This window comes from Lampetra planeri, chromosome 18 (genome assembly GCF_965212315.1).
Source record: "Lampetra planeri chromosome 18, kcLamPlan1.2.h2, whole genome shotgun sequence".
NCBI classification, from domain to species: domain Eukaryota; kingdom Metazoa; phylum Chordata; class Hyperoartia; order Petromyzontiformes; family Petromyzontidae; genus Lampetra; species Lampetra planeri.
In genome coordinates this window covers 13548178-13567067 of record NC_136124.1, presented here as the reverse complement: position 1 = coordinate 13567067, position 18890 = coordinate 13548178, and positions in this window count along the sequence as shown.

The following is an 18890-nucleotide window of genomic DNA, read 5'->3' as shown; positions in this document are numbered from 1 at the left end:
AGGCACAGCGTGCGCTGTACTCACATCGCGGACATCACGTATGTAGCGATATCGCGAATGTCGCTGAATAATTCCGGCTCTCGCGAGGCACGGTGTGTGATGCATTGTCATCGCAGACACCCCGTAGGTGGGTGTAGTACCAGCCCTAGAGGGGGGCTCGGTGAGCGCTGGGATAGCGCTCAGTGTCACCACGCGTGGCGTGCAGTGCTGACTCCTACAGGAGGGAGTGTGAGAGTGTCAGCCATGGGATGAGGTTAACCTAGGTCATGGCACTCTGGTTGACCCTGGAAGGCACGTGACCAGTACGATCTACACAGGGGCCCCAGGTGGGGGCTAGGGGGTGGTCACGAGTCAGATCCTACGGGAAGGGTCGAGAAATCACAAAGAGGTTTCTCGAAGGGGGTCGTGGTCAAGAGCGGGGCCAGCCACGACCCGGGAGCATATAAACTGGGTCCCCGCAGGGACCGGGGTTCTAGCGTTGCTGTTGTCATCTGAAGATCTACGATCTACGTCCGAGAAGAAGTCACCAACAGTGGACAAGGACCCGAGCCAGGGTACTGTCCGTTGTAGCTACTCCCAGTAACTAGCGTAGTTAGCCTGGTGGTCCACCACCATAGGTTATCTGGTAAATGGGCAGTAACCCCTTTGTGTTAATGATTTGGTGTTAATAAATGTGTTGTCTCCAAAGAGTACGTCTGCGACTCAGTTAAATCCACTACATATGTGTAAGTAAAACACTACAAAGATCTCAATACATTAAAATATTAAACAAAGTAAATGCAAAGTGGGAAACTCGGCATTAATATTGTAATAATTAAGATATATACAATGAAACTCTTCTTAGCCACAATCCTGCGACCCCATGACTCAGTGGTCTGAACTAATCCAATAAATCATCCGTTGTCCTCGGGTCAACGTTTTCCTATTCCTGGATTGAAACCCAGGCAGCTGTTTGCAATTAAAACCAGGTTGTCAGGTGCAGTAAGGTCACCAATAACCGCACAAATATGATCAGATTACATTTAAATGTGGTTACTGGTCCTCAATTCAGTTAGCTTTCAGCTTCGAGAATTAAAATATCAGTTTAACAGTCATGCGACGAACATTATTCTCGGGCGTTAAGCATCTGTAATGGGGGCGTAAGCGACCTTCCGGATGTGACGTCACGGGGAGGCGGAGCCAGGTGACGTGGGTGAAAAGGTTGGGGTCCTTAAGTGGGTAAACCGGAAGGAGAAGGCAGTCGGGGTGTGAATGGAAAAGAGTGGGGCCGCGCGGGCGAACGTGAGGAGGGGGCACCGTTGGCCAGCGGGAGCCAACCCCGGAGAATAGCAGGGAGCTAAAGGTTGGTGAGAAGCTGCGGAGAGTACAGCCAGGAAGGCTGTGTATTAGAGGCAGCGGTGTGGCTGCAGAGAGTCGCAGGAGCAGGAAGGCTGTGTGTTAGAGGCAGCGGTGTGGCTGCAGAGAGTCGCAGGAGCAGGAAGGCTGTGTGTCGGAGGCAGCGGTGTGGCTGCAGAGAGTCGCAGGAGCGACGAAGAGAGAGAGAGAGAGAGACAGCACGAGGCTGTCAGCGCTGCGGAGTAAGCAAGAGGGAGAAGAGCAGCAGCGATTACAGCCAGGGGGGCTGAGAGTGAGTAACAGCAGCGGAGCTGCTGTGGGGGCTACAGGAGCGACAGAGGCCAACAGAGGGGCTGCTGGTGGAGAAGAGAGAGACATCGGAGTCAGCACTGTGGGGACTGAGCAAAGAGGAGACAGCCGTGTGGGTAATACAGTACGGACCAAATAAAGGACACTGAGCCAGAGATCGTGGTCAAGTCTTTTATTACACTGGTGCCAGAAGTGAAACGGCATGTCGAAGCAAGTGAGGAAGAAGATTACTCCGCCGCCAGCATCAGCTTCATCGTCCGACGACGACGAATTCCCTCCGACCATGGATCCTGCTGGGGTGGTGGAGGAGAGCTCTGCTGAAGCGAGCATGGGGACGGGTGTGGAAGATGTCGGCGCGATGGCGGGGCCGTCAACATCATCGGACGCTGATCAGAGATGGCAACAGATGGCGGTGCAACTGGAGGCACTCAAGGACGTCCTGGCGCAGCTATGTCAACTCGTCACGCCGAGGACGACGGAGGAAGCTGAAGGTGCTCCACGGGCCGCCACGTTGCCTGCCCTGCCGCCGCCATTAGCCACGCGGCAAGAAGCCGCCATCTTGCGCGTCCCGCGGCGCCAAACCGCCATCTTGGACACGCCGCGGGCCGACGCCTTTTTGAATTTGCCTCCAGAACAACCAACAATTGAAGAGAACGTGAAGAGGAGTCGGAGTCGCCACCTCACCACAGTTAAGGAATTCTCCATCGGGGGCGATTGGAGCACTTTCGCCTGCCGATTCTTGGCGGCGGTACGTTCCGCAAGATGGACCGATGCTGAGGCCTTGGAAGTGTTGCCGACTCTACTGGACGATGAATCTGTTCGATTTTTCCGTTCCATAACGGCCGACAAAAAGAAGACCTTATGCGGAGTTTTTGAAGAAATGGCCGACGCTTATGAGCCACCTGACGATGCGCATCGGCGATTCGCTCAACGACAGCGAGCACCCGAGGAATCGCCCGTGGCGTTCAGAGGTGCGGTGCTGGAGCTGGCCATGGCAGCTTATCCGGAGACGCCACAGGACCTGCTCGAGCCTCTCATATTAGGCAAAATGCTGGAGCTGTCTCGGGATCTGGGGATCCCCATGCCTGTGTGTGGGCATGAGAAGCTCACTTCCCGAGCGGCAGCAAAGTGTCTGGATGCGCAGTTTAATCTCCGTCGCTGGAAGCAAGTGGCGGCATGGACGGGTGGGCCCGTCAAGGAAGGAGGCGCGATGGGGTGGGACCCCACAAAGGCGGTCTATGTGCCGGATGAGCGGGGTCCTCGGGAGCTGACGGCCGCCTCCTCTCCATGGTCGGGACGCGGAGGCCCTGGTCCGCGCGCTACGCCATCGGAACGGGGCCGCCGGGATGCAAGACCTGCGCTTCGGCGCAACGATGCCGACTGCTTCCACTGCGGCCATAGGGGCCATTACGCCAAGGATTGCTGGGCCCGCTTCCCGGGTCCGCCGCAGCAGGAGGTTTCTGTACCGGACAAGACGCCCAAAGACCCTCCGAAACAGGCATGTCGGCACACACCAGACGCCCGGCAAGGCTTTGCACCTCACCCATCACCTTCGTTGCGCGACCCTATTGTTGTTATTCATGATAGGCCATCGACGGGGCCTTGTCGCTCGGTGACGCAGTGGCGCAAATTGGCGCGGAGAGTCGTCGCGGCCGCTACGGGTTCGTCCACTGTACCGGGGTCTATACAAGGGGTGGACGTGCGCATTTTGGTCGACTCTGGAGCGTCTGCGACTATTATATCGGATGTCATTTTCCATCTGTTGGGCATCCCGCCGGGGGCTGTGCGCCCGGTTAATGGGTCGTGCGTCGCTGCGAACGGGGGTAGTATGGGTATCGTGGGCCAGGTGGATGCTAAGATATCTATTGGGGATGTGTCGGCTTCGGGTGTTGTGTTAATATCAAGATCTTTGGCGGTTCCTTGCTTATTAGGCACCGATTTTTTGGCTAGAATGCCCATTTTGATCAAAATCAATGAGAATTGTATTGAATTGCCGGGTGGCCGTCAAATATCGTTTCTGCCGTCGCCCTGGGGGCGACCTGCTTCGGCCGTACAGGTGCAGGCGCTGTCCGTCGCATCTGTGGACATCCCACCTGGTTCACAGATGCTTATACCCTTGCGGTATCGGAAGCCCCTGCCTAATCGTCTGGGAGCAGTAGGGGTCTTGTTGTCGCCATCCGCCACGATAACAACAGGATTGGCGTTAGTTGGGGCACAGACCATTGTCCGGCCGGATCAATTACCGTTTTTACAGGTGCTTAACGCGGGGGTGGAAAACATCCGTGTTCCGGCCGGTACGGTTGTGGCACATGCCACTACGGCGTTTGCGACGCACGATTGTCCGCATAGCCGGGGAGTGGTCGCTGGTGTTTCCGAGCCGAGGGGTTCGGATAATCGTTGGATTGCTAACTTATGTGACGAAAATTCTTCCCTGTCCGTGGAGCAACGTGATGCGCTGCGTAAATTGTTGTTGACATTCGGATGTGTTTAGCTCCGATGATTTGGATCTGGGCCGCACATCGTTGCTTTCCCATCACATTGAGACGGGCGACGCTGCCCCTATTCGATTAAATTCGCATCGGATGAGTCCTGCGGAGCGAGAACACATTCGGGGGGCAGTAGAAGGCATGTTGGCTGCGGACATCATATCGCCATCTAACAGCCCATGGGGCGCTCCTGTGGTCTTGGTTAAGAAAAAGGATGGCAACTTGCGATTTTGTGTTGATTTCCGGAAATTGAATAAGATATCGGTGGCAGATGCGTACCCCCTGCCGCGTATGGACGACTCCCTTGACGCATTGTCGGGGGCTAAGTTCTTTTCCACACTGGACCTCTCTTCGGGATTTTGGCAGCTCCCCCTTGACGAGTCCTCACGGGAGAAAACCGCTTTCCGTACGCCGCAGGGGTTATTTCAATTTAACTGCCTCCCGATGGGATTGAATGCGGCCCCTGCCACATTTCAAAGATTGATGGAGCTCGTTTTGACGGGGTTGCAGTGGGAGACGTGTCTTATATATTTGGACGATATCATTGTCTTCAGCCGCACATTTGAGGAACATTTAACACGGCTGGAGACAGTGTTCACGAGGATGCGCTCTGCGAATTTAAAATTTAAACCAAAGAAATGCCACCTACTGCAACGGTCCGTCCGTTATCTGGGGCACATTGTGAGTGCTGAGGGGGTGTCCACGGATCCGGAAAAGATGGCGTGCGTCCGGGATTGGCCGACTCCGGCCACCGTGGGGGATGTTCGGCGGTTTTTGGGATTTGCCTCGTATTATCGAAGATTTGTGCCGGGGTTTGCGACGATTGCGAGGCCCTTGCATCTCCTTACGGGTAAAGGGCGGAAGGTCGGTTCACCGCATTACGCTTTGGTATTGTTCAGCCGAGGTCGGCTGGGTTTTTTCTACGGGGGAGGGTGGTGTAATGCGGGCGTAAGCGACCTTCCGGATGTGACGTCACGGGGAGGCGGAGCCAGGTGACGTGGGTGAAAAGGTTGGGGTCCTTAAGTGGGTAAACCGGAAGGAGAAGGCAGTCGGGGTGTGAATGGAAAAGAGTGGGGCCGCGCGGGCGAACGTGAGGAGGGGGCACCGTTGGCCAGCGGGAGCCAACCCCGGAGAATAGCAGGGAGCTAAAGGGTGGTGAGAAGCTGCGGAGAGTACAGCCAGGAAGGCTGTGTGTTAGAGGCAGCGGTGTGGCTGCAGAGAGTCGCAGGAGCAGGAAGGCTGTGTGTTAGAGGCAGCGGTGTGGCTGCAGAGAGTCGCAGGAGCAGGAAGGCTGTGTGTCGGAGGCAGCGGTGTGGCTGCAGAGAGTCGCAGGAGCGACGAAGAGAGAGAGAGAGAGAGACAGCACGAGGCTGTCAGCGCTGCGGAGTAAGCAAAAGGGAGAAGAGCAGCAGCGATTACAGCCAGGGGGGCTGAGAGTGAGTAACAGCAGCGGAGCTGCTGTGGGGGCTACAGGAGCGACAGAGGCCAACAGAGGGGCTGCTGGTGGAGAAGAGAGAGACATCGGAGTCAGCACTGTGGGGACTGAGCAAAGAGGAGACAGCCGTGTGGGTAATACAGTACGGACCAAATAAAGGACACTGAGCCAGAGATCGTGGTCAAGTCTTTTATTACACATCCATGGGAAATTGCTGCCCTCTTACTTTGTGGACTGGAGGTCACTTCCAAGGGATCTCATGGCACTCAACACTCCGTCGACAGGTCAATGAGTACCTTAGCTCCACAGCTGCCCCATGCACTTACGACCCCTCTCGTGCACACAACCCACTCCCAGCTGCAGACACAGCAAGCAGGGGCGCAACTGTGGGGGAAATGTGGGCAGCGTTATGCGACGCATAGGGTCCCAGCCGGCCACAAGCCTGTCCCAAATCAACAGGTCGACAAATACAAGCAATGTTAAGAAAATTTATTTGAAAATAATTAACAATTACCTGCGGTCTATCATGGACCAAGCACCATGATTAACGCGTCTGGCTGTCATATCAAGAGACGCCTAATAACTTATTTGTGAGCATTGTAACTTTAAATATGTTTTTTTTTATTAATACTGTCATTGTGACACTGTCTTCCTTTAAAACCAATACACGGTGCAACTAAAAATAAATATTGAGCGTTATAGCCTAACGTATTATTGTATTGTAACTACGGGTTCAAAAACCATCCTTAGTTAGTTCAGTAAAAGTGAGTCGGTAGAAAGGAGGGGGGCCCACAATGGGATCTTGCATTGCCCGCTCCCCCCCTGTTGAAATAGGGACCTGCGCCCCTGACAGCAAGCCAAGCAGCTGCGTGTGACAGGACGGGTTTGTAATGGTATTCAGTTTTCAGTAAACACAGCAGTTTCACTGAGGGAGCCTGGGGCCGATTGCCAATGATTAGCACTAATTCAGCGCCTGTTGCGACTGGAGAGGTCTACCACAGGGAGGTACCCATATCATTATGCCAAGCCACGTGTCTGTCGCCTCTCCATGTGGATCTATTAATTATAAAAGCCTGCGGTGGATTGAACATCTAAATTATGTATTTGTTTTCCTAATCATTTGGCCGTTTTGATTCTGTGTGGTTGGGTGGTAGAGAAGTATCGCACTGCCCAAGGATAGCAAGGCACCCCAGGGACAAGAGAACAAAGGACATGCCACAGGCGGCAACATGAAGTGAACATCACACTGCGGTCGTGTGGGGCGTTAGAGCACATCTGTGCAATGCGCATTCGCAGTGATCACAATGAATGCATCTAAGCAATGCTCATGAATGCACCATTTTCTTAACAGATGGGTCAATGCATTATTCAAAAGTGGTACCATCTGAAATGTAAGCATTAGCAGTTTAGCAACACACTTTTATAAAATCGTGGTGATTGATTCTACATACAACATTGAGAAAAATAAGGAAGAGATTCTGCTGAATTGTAATTATTCTAGTCAATCAAAATGTACGTGGTTAAAACGCCCAGTGGTTAGTTTTAATTGCCACTGAGCCTAATAAATTGAGGTCACCAGTTCAATTCCCACAGCCTCCTGTGTTTTTTTAAGGAACCGCAGACAGGTGCCATCTGCTGTAAGGAGGATGTTGAAGAGTGAACGACAATCTGTAATGGCAGGTCATTGTTTGACCAACGATATCATACTATATTAGAAACGCGTTTTCTGGCTGGCCTCCTGCCTGGATTCCTATCTGCCTGCCTGGAGCATGGCATCCGCATTCCACAGCTCTGACCCGGGTTCGTGCGTTACGCTGACGTCATGCCTCCACTCACACGCCCTCCACGCCGGTCGTGCATCGCGCGTCAATGCGACAATGGAGCGAGATGCAGCAGGGGGCCGGGGGGGGGGTGAAATGGAGAAAGTGGGGAAGAGGAATGATGAGGAGAGACCTTTTAAAGTCAAAGTCTCTCCTCACCAGAGAAGATTCAAGGGAAAGCAACAAGCGGTGGGTGGGAGGATTCGGGACAGATAATATAGATTTGAGACGAGAAATGGAGAGGTGGGGATAAGGAGCGCGAGGGTGAGAGTCGAGAGAGAGAAACGGGGAGAGAGGCGGAGGGATGTGGGTAAGATGCAGTGGTGGGAGGAGAGGAATACGAATAGAGAGAGAGGTAGAAGCGGAGATGGTTGGCTGGGCTGGCTGGGTGGGTCATACCAGGTTCGGAGCGATCGGGTCATGCCAGGTTATTGGAGTGGGAGCCCTTACTCAATGCCGTGTTATCGAACGTGTGTTTCGGCTCTACACGGTTTACCTCAGAGCTCTGTTTTCCAGAAAACGGGGGTAAAGTTTCGGCCATACGTGGTTTGACGCTGCTAAGACTCTCATCTCCACGTCGACAAAGAGTGAGCGGCCCCATCATACTGCATTGTTTTAGCTGTGGATGAATATCTCGTCTCATTAATCCCTTCCCACCACTCAGAATCAGGATCTGTATTTGTCCTGGAGCTATCCGATGAGCTATGAAGATCTTTTTCACACTCATCACACGGTGTCACTCCATGCGTTACCTGTGTAATAAAGGACTTCACCACGCACTGCTTGGTCTCCGTCACTCTTTATTCGGGTTAACACCCGCACCCCGCTGGTCCCGACACCGGACCAGCTGCTCCTTGCGACGCGCCCCACACGCGCTCTCTCGTCAGTCTTTCGCGCTTTCCCCGCACCGCACACCGCTGGCCGACGGTGTGCTGAAGCTCCTGCAGCCACGTGGCTGATGGCACGGATTCCCTCCGGCCACCCAACGTGGTCCCGCTTTTTCACTCCACCAACTGACCCGGAGCCCTTCCGGGCTCCCACCTATATCCCCTTCACCACGTGACCCTGTCTCCTCCCTCACACCACGCCCTTCCGAACCTTCCATATCTGGCCTCCCCATCGCGCCCTGCTGGCTCCGCCCCTAGGTTCCGCCCCCACTCACCTCGCTTCCGATTGGACCCGAGGTGAGCGGCGGATCTTCACATACGCCCCCATACTGGCTCCGCCCCACAATACCCCGGGCCGTATGATTGACCCAAAGGCCAGCAGCGAACCTCGCTTACGCTCACATTACACCTGTCAAGCCCCCTCCAACACCCTCACTGACATCATTTTAACCTTCGTCATCACCATCATCATTCATCATAAGTCACAGTTTCACTTTTCCTTAATTTTTGCCCCAATTTTAGTTTATTTGTAATAAATGACTCTTTCACTGTGTCTGTCTCCGTTGTCCTTTATTGGGTTCTTTACACTTGTCCCACACGGCCCTCGCTCAGAGCCTCCCCGCTTGGCAGCTCGACAGCTGCCATCGCTCCCGTAGCCTTTCTCCACTCCGATGCAGCTCCGCTGCAGGTTCCCTTTGTGCAGTCCTCCGGCTGCTCTCACTGCAGCTCCACCGCTGCTCCCCGTTCCTCCGTGCTCGGTCACCACTGGCCGACGGTGCCGAGTCTCACCGTGTGGCGATCTCGCCACTCTCCACTCTCCGCCCTGCGTGGCCTCTCTCTGTCTCTATTCCCAAACTCTACTCCCGTCTCTTCCGGTTCTCTCCCTTAAGACCTTACCCCTCTCTCTCACGTGACCTAACCCCTCCCCCCGTGACGTCATATCCGCGAGGCCGTTTACGCCCGCATTACATATTTACCATGTATGTTGTGTGTGTGTTGTAATAAGAATGGGGAAATCACGTACAATTATGAGTAAAAAAAAGAGGGATGGGATGATATATAATTAATCATCACCATCATCCTTCCCCCGCACCTCCAATTAGCAAGGTTGGCTACATACGGTGCGAAAGAAGTTCACCATACATGGCTGCTGATGGAAAAGGGTAAATGTGGTGTACGGCAATATTCGCATCAGCAGGCCACGATATATACGAGAGGGGGACAGCTAGGATAAAGGTCACAGAAGGGGCCCATCGGGAATCCTCGGGAACTCGCTAGTAGGTTCCAGAAAGGGAGTATGGCCAGGGCGGAGCAAGGCCACGCTGGGAGTATAAGAGGAGGCCCTGAGCTGGAAGTGGGATCCCCGTCGTGCTGTTAAAAATCATCGTCGTCACCATCTCCTCATTGTCGTCTCTGTCTTCACCATCCCAGGGTTCTGTTAGTCAGACAGCCTACCAACTGTTCTAAGTAGTGCCGCCGACAATAGGCAGTCTTTATTATAATAGTGTGCACCTACGTAGGGTGTGTATTATCCCGATGGTGCTTGTTAAATAAAATAAGTGCCTCAAAGTATTACTGTCTGTGATCTGCGTAACTACACATGTATCACGTGTATGTTTATTATTTGTATGTGATATCGAGTGGGGGGAAATCATGTTGAATTAGTTACACAAAGAGGGAGTGGAGTGATAATTTTGGACCCAGGAACGTAACCCTATTTTTCCCTTGAGATCTGTTATTTGTTGAAGGCGATTTTTTCCAAACACGCATTTTCCAGGAACGTGACCCACGTGTCCGGCGAGATTTTACTGTCATCCCCAATTAAGTACTTTGCGGTGTCACTTTTTAAAATTTGCCAAATGTTGACCTACTCTATCAAGTGACATCACGGGATCATGAACACACACTTGCAGCAGATGAAGTGTATTTTGTATGATTAATTTACCCACAGTAATGATCATGGCAGCCGCTGGAATCGAACCATGAACCTTTGCAACAAGCGGTGATTGAATGCCTGCTGGGTCATGTCACCACCCATTCATGAATTTTGGCAACATTTAGCGTCAACATTTAACCCCGAGAATCCTTCCAGCACCAGTCTAGTTTCTCAGCCTCGGACATCAACAATAATTTACCGGAATCCAAATATGTGCCAGTGAATCTTGGGAAGTATCACACATCTGAAGACCTCTGAAGTGGCATGCTTTTCATACGAGTCAAATATTCTCGTGACAGCAATACCAATTATCACACATTTCATTGGAATAATTGGTAAATACAGAGATTATCTCACACTCGACTAAAAAACATGCCTGAACTACAGCCTGCTAGTGCACGAAACTTGTCAAGTAGGTATCATGGAGTTGGATTCTTGATGTTAAAAATGTGTCCTCCACTGGTAAGGTTACCCATGGGCATGCGCTGCATATTCATGTGAGAAAGTGTAACGAGGAAGTTGTAAAACAATGTACCATTCTCCTATGGGAACTCCTGATGATCAATCGCATCTCTTGCGCAATCGCAGGCCAATGGCAAGAAACGGTGAGCCAGCACGCTCCATACCAGTGGCAGATTTGTCATATACTGTACAGCAGACTCGCGGTTATCTGCGCTAATGACGGGGAGGACTGCCGCAGATAATTCAAAATTGCGGATAAGTAAAAAATATGTATATCTTCTGCGAATCTCTATGCCGAAAACCACTGATATAGGTATACGTTATGTCTTGTGTTGTAAAATATAGATACATTTTTAGTGAGGCAATGTGTGGGCCTGATACATCACGTCGTGACGCACGTACACACACCGTTAACGTCAGTCAATCCGGTTGATTAAAGCAGGGGATAGAAAGACTAGCTGTCCCAAACCATACAAGGTGGCCTCACCGAAAAGGGAAAGAGTGACTTTTGACTTAAAGTAAGTGGGAAGGGACGACAAGGGGAGAGAGGGATATAACCAAAACACAGCTGACATAAAGAAACTAAAAACATAACTGGCGACCTAAACGAGCATTTTTTCTCTCCACCTCTCCGATCCCGGCTCCCGTCTAAAATAGGTCTAAATTATGTTTAAGTTGCACAGTTTCGTGAATTAAAACTCCAAAAATAAATGATCGGACAAATCACTCAAAATGAAGTACAACTATCGATTTCGATTGTTACTCTTTCAATTTTGAACGAATACTAACGATCGACCAATCGATGTGCGTGCTCATTGATAATAACAATTTCCTGCTGCCACACAGAAGACTCGGTCCACTAAGTGGATGATAGCAGAGCCACGCCAATCAAAATCAGTGAAACTCCACGCCACTGTTGTTAAGATGTGCAACTACTGTACTGTAGAGGTGATCACGTGGATTTCAGATTATCCGGAGCACATATTTGTTTAATCACGTGACTTGTAATAAACATTTCCAAGAATAGCAATGTATAACTGTTTTTAGATTATTAATTTAGGCTTAAGGGAAAATCCATGCTTCATTAATTTATGTCAAAATGTCAGGTGCACGTTAATCTGCAAATCGGATAAACCGCACGCGGATAATCGAGAATCTACTATATTACAATGCTCAAAAGATATGCAGCAAAGTCACTTTGCTAGATTATATAATATACATTTTTAAAAACAAAACATTCAACAAAATATGTTTGCAAATATTTGAATCTGTAAATGTTAAAACTAAACAATATAATGCAGATGTGTAAATGTAGATGATTATAATTACCAAATGCCATTTGTAACTGAACGATACTGACACTCTTTGTACTGCAAACAGAACACCGTGCGGCCAAGCCGCCACGAGACAATAGTTGGGGAAAGGAGAATAAAGTTTATCGAAGTTCTCAAATGCCATTCTGTAGCCCCATGCGGTCTAGATTTCCATTTTGCCAATCAGCAGATCCAGTCAACGTGTAATTACCTCATTTACATTCGAATTGGAAATAAGGAAGCTGGACCGTGGCGAGCCACTCCGGACTCGTTTGAGAATTGCTCCACGGTATCGATTCATTGACTCGTACATTTTATTCAATCGGATGAGAGTCCAATGAAAAATGTTTTATTCCCTTTTCGTGGGAGGTCCGGGTGGCTGCGCTATTAATGCACAGTTAATGTTACCTCGAAATCAAATTAGTTATAGGCAGTACTCGTCCACATCAGCGATGCTGAGTGCCATGTAGATAATAATTAAGTACATTTGGTATTCGCGCCCATCCTTATTGGCGGCAAGGCTGTTGTAAATGGGGCGCTATGCCTCGCAGACAGTCTGCGGTAGTATCACAATACGGGGGCATTGCTTCAATACGGAATCCCAACCAGCAATTTGCTGATAATTATTAGAATTAATTGAAATTTGAACCATGGCGAACAATGATCTACTCTGTCCAAACGACATCACGGGATCTCCCAACGTTGAAGCGAGCCGCATGTATTTACAGTTCATACACCTGCAGTATTCAACCAGATCAGGCTGCGGAATTTAAAACGCGAAACTCTGCGACAAACGGCAAAAACACACTTGCACTGGGCCATGTCACCGAACCATCTTCTCCCGAATTTGGAAAAATTCACCCCAAGAGGACGATTACTTTGGCTTTCCACCACCTGCTACATACCCACCCAAGCGATGCTCATCTTACTGAATCTGAAAGGAGTGAAATCATCAGCCATGATCAATCCACTGCTGGATGGAGGCCTCTCCAAGTCGCCGCCACCTTTCGCACACAAAAACCGAGTACAGTATATATGTTTTTATATTTAGGTCAGCATAGCCCAGCTCTTGAGGGCTTACTATTACTGGTAGGAACGAAGTGGACCAGACCACCAATAGATTATATCGTCCGTCCGTCCGTCCGTCCGTCCGTGTATCAACATCGACCCCTACTGCAAACACTTGGCAGGACCCTACAAAAACATTTTGACTCAGTGGGGCTTTCCTGGCTTAACAAGTGCAATAATACATTATGTTTATATTCTTTGGTTATTCGTTCCTACCAGCCCACCCCGCAGGGTCCTGTTATAAAAAAAATATATCATATTACTGGCATGAGGTGGAACCACTCTTTACGAACCGTGACTGCTGCCTAGCATGGCATGAGAGACTTGTTGTCGTGGACTCCAGAGCTAGTTCAATATCCCAATACCCTGTAAGCATATTTGGGATATAATTGCAATTAAAAAAATCAATACTATATATATATTTTTTTAATTGCGTCGTACGTGCGAGTTGCATCTCAAAATGCCGACGGATTTTGTGATGAGGCGTGGGAAGCCAGACAAGCAGAAACGCAGCCAGAACCGGTGCTAACAATAACCCAGCCCTCTGTGGTCCTACAATGGGATGTTTGGCAACTTCACAAATGAGTGTTTATTCTACGTGTTGGAGGAACCGGAGCGAGTGGTAACACTCATTCCCCGTACGGATTGGGAATAAATCCACTTTTCTGTACTGCCATACCAGAAAGAAAGCAAAGTAGCATAGCGGAACCTTGGCGCCCTCAGAGTACGCAGATTGATGAATGCGTGCGATCCGCCAACCAAATCCCGACGTGCACGAATCTATTCCGCACTTTTGTAGTGGGTTCAACTGAATCGCACTCTGAGACTTCACGCGAGTCTGCAGGGTGGCGCGGAAGGGCCGCGAGGTGCGAGGGGCGGGGTGCGAGGGGCGGGGTGAGAGGGGCGGGGTGAGAGGTGGGAGGGGCGGGGTGCGAGGGGCGGGGTGCGAGGGGGAGCAGCTGGTGCCGGCGCGCTTTGCCGCCTCCTGCCTCGGCCCCGGATCGTGAGTGCTGGGCAAGAGGGGCGGTGCATCTGGCGCGCAGGTACTGCACTGTGAAATAACGGCATTTGGGGGGGTCCCACGCCATGGGGTTGGCATTGCAATCATTATTAATTATTGTGCGATCAGCAAAAAAAAAGTACTGTAAGTCACACTCAAAGCAATTAAGTAGTTTTTTTGCATAAGAACGCAGTGCCTTTAATTAACATTGTTAATTGGAATACCGCGGTATAGATCGCGTTATGTATGACACCTTTCATCAGCAAAGGTCAACAGAGAATGTTAATATCCGCGATGTTAGGTGTACAATAGTAAATGCACTTCATGTTTAGTCTTCGCACCTGATTATCTCACAAGTGGCCACATCACATTTACCACCTAGGAGTTCTTAATCTTTGTTTGTAATAATTTAATACATCACCAGGAAAGATAGGGGTCACTTGAATTCAGTGCCAACACTTTATTGTTTTTTAATCCAATTTTTATATCTCTGTAGCTTAGAAAAATGTCAGCTTCACTCTTCCTCTGCAACAGCAACCCAGTAAACATGAGAACGTTGGGCTAAAGTTGGCAGGTCGTTGGAACCGGCAACTAACACGTTGGCCCACCATTGTAAACGCCTGTGTACCCTGCCGTCAGAGCTCACGCTAACAGAGAGCACGAAGCAGCGTCTTTCGTTTTTCAACCGTCATCTGCCACCAATGGATTTTATAATAAAATAAAGAATATTTCGATTTAAAGCTTTCGTGACTGCAGGGATTCATCTTCTTGGTTCTTTCGGTAAAGTCACGTAGAAGGGAAGTAATAAAATAATAAAAATAAAACATAATAAAACAATTCTCACGACGTTTCGGCCACAACGCAAGCAGCCATCCTCAGGCGAAGAATGAAACACCCCAAGCTTGGAGCGTATATTTAAGCTGGGTTAGAGGGGGGGGAGGTGGGAAGAAGAGCGCCTAAACAAAATAATTTGCATATCAAGAGGAATTCAGCATATGGAAAATGCGTAGGAGGTGGGCGGGGGGGGTTCCAAATCAATACTATGCCCGTGCATTATGCAGGATTAGCAGCATCAAAGGGGGGGGGGGGGGGAAGGGGGGGAGCATTAACAAAGGAAAGGAATGTTAATAGTATGTAGCTGTAGTTACTAAACAACCACGTAAAAAACTACAGTATAAACTGCATGACAAACTAAAGTATAAACTACATAGCATCATCAGTAAACTTACTATACTCTACAATAAGCTGAGTTACTAACAGTAAGTAATACATGAAAAATTCTACGTTGTAAAAAATTATATAATATGCTTCCATCTAAACTTTATTCTCTTACATCACACGCGTCTATACCGTACTATATACTTCCATAGGCAAAACCAACATTAAATTACATACTGTATTGCTATAAACCACCCTATACCTTATACATTTTTAATATAACACTATGTATTATTCTACCCACCCTAATGTGTATCAAAATGGTTTATTACGTCCTTCCAGTGATTGCTAAGCCAGAATCCATCTTCTCGGTTAAAATTGTCTCTGTGTTTGTAAATGTGGATCGCCTCATGTACGAATCTCTCATGATAGCCAGATGGCTTGCAGAGAACCTCTGTCTTGGAGAAGTCAATGTCATGTGAGCCCACTGAGTTGTAACAGTGATCTGCCACGGCTGAGGTGTTTGTCCTACAGTGTTTCAGGTCAGCTTTATGTTCACGGATGCGGTCCGAGACATGTCGTTTGGTTTCCCCAATGTAACTGCTACCACAGAGGCAACTTAGTTTGTAGACACCAGGGTACTGTATGTCTGGAACCACATCTTTTACAGACGGTACCAGATCACGGATTTTATGTACTGTGTTGAATCGGACCTGGATCTTGTGTTTAATCAGGATTTTGGAGATCTTTTTTGTGACCCCAGCAATGTAGGGTAAGGTGATGGTCTTGAAAGGCTCCTCAACAGGATCTTTCTTGGTGGTTGGAGTGATGGCTTTGCGGATTGTGTAGTCGGAGTAACCATTAGCCTTAAGAGCTTGGCGTACGTGTTTGAGTTCACTGGAAATGTGTTCATGGTCGGAGATGCATTGGGCTCTATGATATAGAGTCTTGATGAGAGAATTCTTCTGGGATGGATGGTGGTGGGAATCCGGTTTTAGATAAGCATCCGTGTGGGTGGCTTTCCTGTAGACAGAGTGGCTCATTGAACCATCAGGTCTCCTTTTGATTAGGACATCCAAAAAGGGTAGCTTGCCATCATTTTCGACTTCCATGGTGAATCTGATGGCTGGGTGTATGGAATTGATATGGTCGAGAAATTGGTCTAGAGCAGGCCGGCCATGTGGCCAGATGACAAAAGTGTCGTCTACGTACCTCTTCCATAAGGTCGGGCGTAGAGTCGCAGTCTGGATGGCGTCCGTCTCAAATTTCTCCATGAAGATGTTGGCTACAACCGGAGATAAGGGGGAGCCCATTGGGGTGCCCTCAATTTGCTTGTAGAAGGTTCCATTCCAGGTGAAGTATGTATTGGTTAAGCAGTGTCTCACCAGGGGGGGTACCCCAGCATTCAGTCCTTGATGAACCAAGTCTTCAATGATTGCGATGGTGTCAGGCACAGGCACCTTGGTGAACAAGGAAACCACATCAAAACTGACAAGCAGGTCGTCTGGGGACAAAGAATATTGGTAAGTACAGGAGATCTCCTTCATATCCGTGGAGATATGAGGGACCAACATCGAGGATCATATTAACCGCATCTTATTGCCTCCTTAACCGCCCATTCGACGAACACACAAACACACACCGAGACCACACATTTGCTCAAAGTTAAGTTTACCGTATGTGATGCCACAGAAGCGATGCCGCTCTGTTGGCGCCATGCCTGCCACGCCACCGCGAGAAGGCGTCCGGGCCAACACCGCTCTCCCCCCACAACCCCCCACATGAACACACACCCCCATGTAGGACCTCGAGGGAAGTCGCCTGGCCTCCAGGTTTTCACCCAGGGGCCTTCCTTGTGGGAACATTCCCCACGGTTTCCTGGGGCCAGGAAATTGTCCGACGTTCCCCAGGTTAAATAACACTGCGGCGCCGTGAAGTGACTTAACGATCACAAGTCACGGTCAGGCCACCCCGCCAACGCAATGAGAGATGCACACAGCACGGCAGGTAGGGGGGGGGGGGCACGAACGGGGGCTACAACACGCATGGGGCAGGACCGCCAGGGTGAAAGTTTGATTGGTCGAACAAGTGTGCTCGTTGCCGAGGCAGAGGACCAGCGGCGGCCCCTTTTATGTGTAAAGAGGGAAGCGGGCGAGCACCGAAGAAGCACACCAATGGCTGTGAAGGATCGCGGGTTAGCCGAGGAATTCTTTGATGTAGAGGATAATAAAAATGGAGAGAGGGGGCACGAGGAGTCAGTTGGTGTCCAGCACAAGTCAGGAGCAGTCAGCTTGCCGGCCACTGGATCGTCCGTGTGACGAGTCCCAGCGCGGCCAGGCCCGCTCTCAACGAGAGCAGCGAGCAGCCTCATCTCTCCGCGACTTCCCGCAGATCCGAGCCAAAGTGTGAGTACGGGAGAGAGAGGTAGAGAACGGCAGGATAATTCCGAGAGGGAATAAGTCTAAGGAGGCGGGAAAGGTTGGGCTTAAACCATTGCGAACCGATTAAACATCCACACTGATTTCGGCTTCGGGTTCCGGGGTATTTAGCATCAGACACGCTGGGAATACATCGTTAGTGATCGATAATAGCCTCGTGTGGTTTTTACGAGTGTGAGGGAATGCATGGTGGTGTAAGTGCGCTCGCCGTAACTTGTGTGGCTGGGTGCGCAGCGTCCCGGTAAAAGAAACGCTGCGCCCGAAGGACTCTGCGAGTGCGCGTTTCGTCCTGCGACCCCTGACCTCCGCGCTGCGTGTGTGGGCATAGGTGTGAGCGACGGGTTAACGCGCGGATCTTACCCTCGATTCGGTTATCGTTACGCTTGCGCTGCGCTTTTGTTTAGCGAGCGTGTGCCCAATGGGGAGCAACGGTAGATATGCACGGGTAAATGTGGGATTATTCATACGGCTATTGTTTAGATTGTGCCCAAGCGCAGTGCGTGAAAAATGTCACCAATTACTCATCACTGCGCAGAGGGGCCGGATGACGATTAAATCATTTTCTTTAATTCCCCAGTACACAGCAACACTTGTTCTAAAACACGTCCCGAATACCCGCCCCACAGCCCTTTTAATCATCTATAAAACAACCTCCAATCAACTACACGTGTACGAGTTACGTCATTGGTGTGCAGGGAGTCCTCCTACTGTTTGAGGGTATGCACGGGGAGGGTGGGTGTGAATGACCCGAGGTGGCCAAGGGCCAGCCAGGAGTTACGTCTCGCAGGGAGGAAACGGCAGCAGCGAGGAGAGAAGAGGAGGAGGAAGAGGGAGAGGAATCGGGGGGCAGCAGCCCCAACACGTACTTTCGCGCAAGTACTCACTGTTATACGAAGAGTAGCGACCTTCAGGACGACCTCTAAAGACAAGCGATCTCTTCTCAAGTTGCCTTTCTCGTGGACTTCCGCAGATAGTACAATTATAACAATCACATATTAATTCCACAGAATGAAAATCCCTGGTACAATCGTTAGAATCAAAATGTTTAATAATAATCATTAAAACATTTCACAAAATGTATGCTTCTCCATTCTCCCATGGAGGAGCAAAATGCTCCTTCATGGAATGAATAAAAGGTGACCTTAGTAAATTTAAATAATCAAATAGTTAATAATGAAAATTAATCAAAATTAGTGTTAATATAACAATTATATTTAATTAAGTAGAACGTGTTGTTTATATT